Raw genomic sequence first — 7,896 nt, 5'->3', positions numbered from 1 at the left:
CCATTTGCTAATAATTAGTTTGCTTGCTCAAACATGCCCTTTATGGAGCAGGTAAAGAGGGAGTTTCTCTTAATGCTTTCCTTTATTTCATTAAGGCCTTAGTTTAGCATTATATTAGCAATTTCTTTAGTTTGAAACTATTGGAAACTTGCATTCTATGAATATTATCACAATGTTACCTGCTGCTCATGTTTTGTTGAATTTACTTAAGTAGTGCATGTTAAAATGAATTTCATTATTGCTTTATATCACTTAGTGATCTGATGGCATCAGAATGGTATAGTGCACTTTCATTAAACTGTGCACATTGTCAAGGTTAATGTCTGAAATGTTTCAGTTTGCAGCTACTTGTACATATTGGGTGAACTAAAATGCTAACTGCCCCACTTTCATCATACGTCTTACCTAGACAGGTATACGTATCTTGACTGTTTCTACAGAATTAAAGAGACTTTAGACCATTCAATCATATCTGTGGTAAAGGGGAAGGGCAGATTAGACTAGCCTCACTTTCATTGATAGTCGATGTAAAGCAGAACTCAGAATTAACTCTTGCACTAGGCTTGTACAAGCATTCTTCTCATGGACGGGTGATGCAGAAGCAGAGATAGGAAACTGGGAATACGGTCTTTCAATCTTATTAATACGGAAACATTTGGATCTGTACCAACTGAAAATATTGACCCATTGGTATTGGCAACAACATTTAATTACCTTATTTTCCATACTCTTCACTGCCTGGGAAATGCTCCTTTCCAACTGGAGTGCAAAGAGTCCGATAGACTGATAATTCACAACTGCATAATAATTCATTCTCTCACCCGGATAGTATACATTTCTCTGGAAATGTTTGGGAGACATATGCTTGTTTCCGATTTCTTCGTCTTGTTCAATTTTCAAGTCAGGTTTACGTGTTGAATTGTATTGCCCAGTGCAATACTGATCCATGCAAATGAGTAAGAATTTGGATGCCCTCTCTGGTCACTGCCAAGTTATGTGATCCCACCAGTAAAAGTGCGTAAATTAGTTTCAGCATTCTGGATTTGAGGCTTTCATTCCTAGTTACGCTGTGACTCAACTTGGATACTTAGATCCTGTTCATAATGTCTCAGTGTCCAGTTTCAAATGGAGAAAGGTAAAATTTGCTAAGAAGCAGGTAGTCACTACTTGCATATTCTATCATAGCATTAGTCAATATCTTTGGGGGAAGAAAAGATAAATTTCTATCCTTAATGTTTTCCGTCACAGAAACAAGCAGTTGAATGGTTTTGGACTAAATGTATCAATCTAAATCTAATCCATTAAAAAAAAGTGCTAATATTGCTACAAGAGGAGTGCTACACCATTTGGAAGTTGGTTAGATATCATTAACAATTAGATAATCACTTCTGTCAAATGTATCATGAATATAATCCGGTGTCATTCACATTCTATAATCATTGATTTCAATTCACTTAGACAGACACCCAAAATGTTGAAGACAAGCATAACTATGAAAGTCTGAGCAGATTTTAAATGTTCCCCCAACTCGAAAATGTGTGCAAATGGAAATGACAATCAGAGCACACTTCTTTTTAACATGTTGACCAAATAAGTCAACGTGTGTTTTCATTACGTGGTATTCCCGGACATTGAGGTGGTTTTGTGATCAAATTTCATAACTCAATTATTGTCAACCTTTTACTCTATAAGAAACGTATGTTTCTGGGCACCTCAGACATTATGTTTTTATGCAGCACAAAGCAGAGAAGGGCTTGACAATTTGATCATATCTCTTATCCTCATTCTGTTAAATACTCACTGATAGAAATCCATGTCAATTTTGTGATAACCAGTTGTTCATTCTTATTTTCTACATTTATATGTTGAGGAGACAAGATCACTGAATGTAATTAAGAAAGAAAGAGATAGATTTCTAGACACTAAAGTCATCAAGGGATATGGAGAGTGATAAAAGCAAATTACTACAGATGCTGGAATCTGAAACCAAAAGAGAAAATGCTGGAAAAATCAGCAGGTCTGGCAGCAAAGGTGTAGCAATGGGTACCCGCATGGGTCCTAGCTATGCCTGCCTTTTCATGGGGTATGTGGAACATTTCTTGTTCCAGGCCTACCTGGGTCCCCTCCCACAACTAAAACAAGAGCTTTGACAAAGGGCCAGTTAGTCTCGAAAAATCAGCTCTTTTCTCTCCTTACAGATGCTGCCAGACCTGCTGAAATTTTCCAGCATTTTCTCTTTTGGATATGGAGAGTGAGTTTGGCAGTATGGAATTGCAATTGAGGATCAGCCAAGATCGCACTGAATGACAAAGCAATTATGGGCTGAATGATTTATTCCTGATCTTATTTTCAATGTTTCATTTGAAAAGATGATTTGGAATTATATTCATTGTTATTATTCATCTCATGGTTTCTAGCGCAAAGATCTTTAGAGTGGCCTTAGGACTGGTCAGCATTAATTTCAAGTGCAAGTTTATAAATTTGGAGTTACATTTTAAAATCGAGCAATCAATTTTTAACCCATGTTCTGAAATGTCAAGAAGCTTGCATAAGAATCAACATTTTCCACTGGTATGACAAGGTGTGAATATAAACCAATGAGATCACTCAGAAGGGACAACAGTTAGATCCAATTGGATCAGTTGGAAAATCAAGCCACAATTTTTCGCCTATTGTTGGTTGCATACAAACCTAGGGAGATTCTTTGAAGATGAGATAATGTATTTCAAGAATAATAATTAAAATGGTTTTTGTTTATTGTTTGTCTCCAAAGTTGTTATACAAAACAAATACAAAACTAAGAAGTGAGGTTTTAAGGTCTAATTTATCTCAAGAGGAATTATCTTGGGTATGTTTTTCTGAGGTTGCCTGATATAAACATTGGATTTCTTTAGAATTAGTTGCAACCTATCATTCTCAAATCAAGTGTTGATTATTTAATTAGGACTTTCTCCTGCTCAAGTACACACCAATAATTTCAATAGAAGTCACATGAAATTTCGAAAAATGACAGAATCTCCTGCTCAAGATCAATTCCAATATTTTCTGCTCTGAATATATGAATTGATATTATTGAATATTTCTACATAGGACAAATGACAATTTTTGGAAATAGTAGTACATTAAAGTAGTATTTGGTGTTATTTAACTGAGATAGATTGCGTTGAAATTCCTATATTTAACTTTTTATTATCGTACAACACTGGGTTCTAAAAGAGTTATCATTTATGGTTTCTGCATGTGATTCACAGCGCCAAGTTAAATCCTATGATTTAGCTGTTTCCAGTTTGTTTATGCACATTACTTGTATAATGATTATAATGACAATGATACTACCTCAACCATAGTTCAGCTCGTGCCAGACTCACTTTTGAGTCAGATGGTTTTATATTCAGGCCCAGTTCCGCGATTGGAGTATAAAAATGAAGGTTATCCTTCCAGTACAATTCCAAGTGAGTGCTGCACTATCAGTGTCCCATCTCTTCGATGAACTGTTAGACCTAAGTCTCATCTTTCATCTCAGCGGATGTAAAGTATTCCATGATACTGTTTCAAAAAACAGTTGGAGAGTTATCCCTGATATTCAGGTCAATATTTCTCTCAATGAATATCGCAAAAACAGATTTGTCCAAATGTTCTAAGCAGGTCAAAAGTTTCCCAACCTACAAAATGTGTGGGCATTAATAAGAACGTTTGGAAAAATTGGGTGAGTCCCATTTAGGAGATTCTGGACTTGGAAAACAAAATGTCCTAAGGATGTTTTCCCTTGTGGGGCAATCTAGAATGAGAGGCTATTGTTTTAGGCTAAAGCAAGAACATAGAACAGCACAGACCATTTATCCCTCGGTGTTGTGCTGACCTTTTATCCTACTTTAAGATCAAACTAACTGACATACCTTTCATTTTCCTATCATCTGTGCTTATCCAAGTGTCGCTTAAATTTCCCTAATGTATCTGACTCTACTACCACTACTGACAGTGCATTCCACCCACCCACCACTCTCTGTGTAAAGAACTGAACTCTGACATCTCCCCTAAATCTTCCTCCAATCACCTTAAAATTGTGCCCCCTTGTGATTGCCATTTCTGCCCTGGCAAAAAAAGTCTCTGACTAATCACTCATCATCTTGTACATCTCTACCAGTCACCTCTCACCCTTCTTCGCTCCAATGAGAAAAGCCCTGGCTCCTTCAACCTTACTTCATAAGACATGCCCTCCAGTCCAGGCAGCATCCTGGTAAATCTCCTCTGCACCCTCTCTACAGCTTCCACATCCTTCCTATAATAAGGTGACCAGAACTGAACAAAAGATTCCAATTGCCTAATCAAGACTCTACAGAGCTGTAGCATGACCTTGCGGCTCTTAAACTCAATCCCCCTGCTAATGAAAGACAACACACCATACGTCTTCTTAACAACCCGATCAACTTGGGTGGCAAATTGAGGAATCTATGGACATGGACCCCAAGATCCTTGTGTTCCTCCATACTGCCAAGAATCCTACCTTTATGCCTGTATTCTGCATTCAAATTTGACTTTCCAAAATGAATCACTTCACACTTTTCCAGGTTGAACTCCATCTGCCACTTATCAGTCCAGTTCTGCATCCTGTCAATGCCCTTAAGCAACCTACAACAACCCTCCACACTATCTACCACTCCACTAACCTTCGTGTCATCAGAAAACCTACTAACCCACCCTTCCACTTTGTCATCCAAGACATTTATGAAAACTACAAAGAGCAGAGGTCCCAGAACCCGTCCCTGCAGAACTCCACTGACTACCAAGCTCTAGACTGAATACTTTCCATTTACTACCATCCTCTGTCTTCTATGTGCCAGCCAATTCTGCATCCAGACAGCCAAATTTCCCTATAGCCTATGCCTCCTTACTTTGTGAATGAGCTTATCATGGGAAACCTTATCAAACACCTTGTTAAAATCCATGTATATCACATCCACTGCTCTACCTTCAATGTGTTGTGTCACATTCTCAAAGAATTCAATAATGCTTGTGAGGCAAGACCTGCCCCTCTCAAAACCATGCTGTCTATCTCTAATCAAACTATGCTTCTCCAAGAAATCATAAATTCTGTCTCTCAGAATCCTCTCCAATAGTTCACCCACCACTGATGGAAGACTGACTGATCTGTAATTCCCAGGGTTATCCTTGTTCCCTTTCTTGAACAAGAGAATAACATTTGCTACCTTCTAATCTACTCTAGTGAACAGTCAGGATGGAAAGATCATTGCCAAAGACGCAGCAATGTCTTCCCTTGCTTCATGTAGTATCCCATCTGGTCCAGGGACTTATCTATCCTCATATTTTTCAAAATTTCCAGCACGTCCTCCTTCTTAACATCAACCCATTTGAGCATATTAGCCTGTTTCATGTTGTCTTTACAAACGACAAAGTCCCTCTCAAAGTATTCACTAAGGACTTCGCCTACCGCTTCTGATTCCAGACGCATGTTCCCTCCACTATCCCTGATCTGCCCTACCCTCACTCTGGACATCCTCCTGTTCCTCAGTTAAGTGTAGAATGCTTTAGGTTTTCTTTAATCCTACCTGCTAAAACTTTCTCATGCCCCCTTCTAGCTCTAAATCCATTCTTAATATCCTTCCTGGTTAGCTTGTCACCCTCTCGGACCCGGTCAGCCTTAATTCAGCTTCCTTCTTCTTCTTGACTGGATGTTCCACATCCCTTGTCACCCAAGGTTCCTTCGCCCTACCAATCCTTCTTTGCCTCAGTGGCACAAACCTGTCCAGCACTATCAGCAAGTGCTCCCTAAACAACCTCCACATTTCTGTTGTGCATTTCCCTGAGAACATCTGTTTCCAATTTAGGCCCCAGCATTGTAATTGTAAAAGGATGACAGATTTGGAAATGAGTAATTTACTCCTTTCAAAGGGTTGTGAATCTGTGGATTTTACCATCCCAGAGCATGATGGGTGCCAGACACTGAATAAACTGGAAGAAGAGATAGACAGGGTTTAAAGTAGTAATAAACAAAATGGTTGTGATGAGTGGGAGGAAAGTGAAGTTGAGGTCGAGATGGGAACAGCAGGATTATATTGAAGGTTGGGACGAGCTCAAGGTGCTGAATTGGCTATTCCTTATTCAATTCTTACATTATTATTCTTAAGCATGGCAAGATGCAAATCTTGCTAATGAATAGTGAAAGACCTAATGTATCCATTAAAACCTCATAGTTAGTTAATTTTCCCTCATTTATATGTAGTTTCCCCTTCCCCCATACACCATATGTAAACAAGATGGTGACAATTTTCAACATCAAAGTCAAAGAATTACTGCTTGCTCCTCTGCCTGTCCTTCTTGGACACCAGTAATGAACATCTCAAGGCACACTCCACGGGTAGTGACAGCGCACAACCTCCATCCACAGCCATTAGCATCAGATATGTACCAGCTTCACTGCATCTCATTGCACGCCTCTGAAACATTTGCAATATGTTTCTGCACTTCAGTGCTGTACTTTGAAGTTCAGTGGCATTCTCATTAGAATGCTGCTACCAGCACTTTTAATACAGGCCCTGTTCTCATGGATTTGACCAAGTGTATCTTGATTGCATGGTGCTCACTCACTTTGAGTCTTCTTGGATGCTGATAGCATTTCAGCCATGCCTTTTTGTGTTTTGTCCCTCAGCCAGAACCTAAAGGTCCATAGTACTTTAGGTTTGCTTTGACTGTTGGTGCCAATACAAAGCAAGGCAGCTCGTCATGGTTTAAAAACAGAAAATGCTGGCAAAGTTCAACAGTACTGGTAGCATCTGTGGAGAGAGAAAGAGTTACTGTTTTGAGTCTCATACGACTCTTGCGTAGAACAGCTAGGGGCTGGATTGCCACCATGATGACATTTGAAAAAATATACTTTGGAAACTATTTTTCTTGTTTCTGTTTTCCAGAATAATGCCTGTGTTTTTTTTTCTGCAGCTGCATACCTAATTTATTTATAGCAGAGCAGGACTTCCTCTGCACCCTCTCCAAAGCATCCACATCCTTCTGGTAATGTGGCCACCAGAACTGTATGCAGTCTCTCTCACTCACACTGCTGCTTTGTCATCTGGCACTCCATGTCCACAGATGTGCAGTAATCATCTTGCATACTTCATAAGGACTCTGTGAAATCGACTACATATTCAGACTTCTTCCGAGGAAACTGGTCATTAGCCTTCTCTAGATTGATGTACACAATCTTCATGTCAAGTGGTGAAGCGAGTGTCATTATAAGCAGGATTCTGAAGTTGTGTTCCCGGATTTCTATTATTTTTCTTCATCTCTGGCTCATAATTCTGTCCAATATTTTGAAGATAATATATTAAGTGTTTAGTTTATACAACTCAGTAAATTGTTCAAATTTGAATATCTTTATTTCCTTTGAATGTTAGTACCAAAATATTTTACCTCCATACCCTTGTGATTTTCTTTCTGACTGGAACACAATTGAGTAGCTTATTTAAGACCTTGAGCCCATGCTTACTTAGGCAGGTCCATACATATGCTGGTATCTCATCCGCTCTGACTGCTTTGCCATTTCCCATTCTTCTCAGTGCTGCTCTGATTCCTCCCAGGTTGATGTTAGTGACATTTCTTGATTTGCAACTACTTCTGCTGCCTTTGTTCTTCAGTTTTTCTCATTTATAATCCAGTTAACAAACTGGTCCCAACTTGCTCTGGTCTCATCCTTATTCACCAAGGTTACTCGCTTTTTGCATCCTTGTTGTGGTTCTGTTCGCCGAGCTGGGAATTTGTGTTGGAGACTTTTCATCCCCTGTTTAGGTGACATCCTCAGTGCTTGGGAGCCTCCTGTGAAGCGCTTCTGTGATGTTTCCTCCGGCATTTATAGTGATTTGTATCTGCCGCTTCCGGTTGTCA

The sequence above is a fragment of the Chiloscyllium plagiosum genome, chromosome 5 (genome assembly GCF_004010195.1).
Source record: "Chiloscyllium plagiosum isolate BGI_BamShark_2017 chromosome 5, ASM401019v2, whole genome shotgun sequence".
NCBI classification, from domain to species: Eukaryota; Metazoa; Chordata; class Chondrichthyes; order Orectolobiformes; family Hemiscylliidae; genus Chiloscyllium; species Chiloscyllium plagiosum.
Note: the sequence above shows the minus strand (reverse complement) of the source record.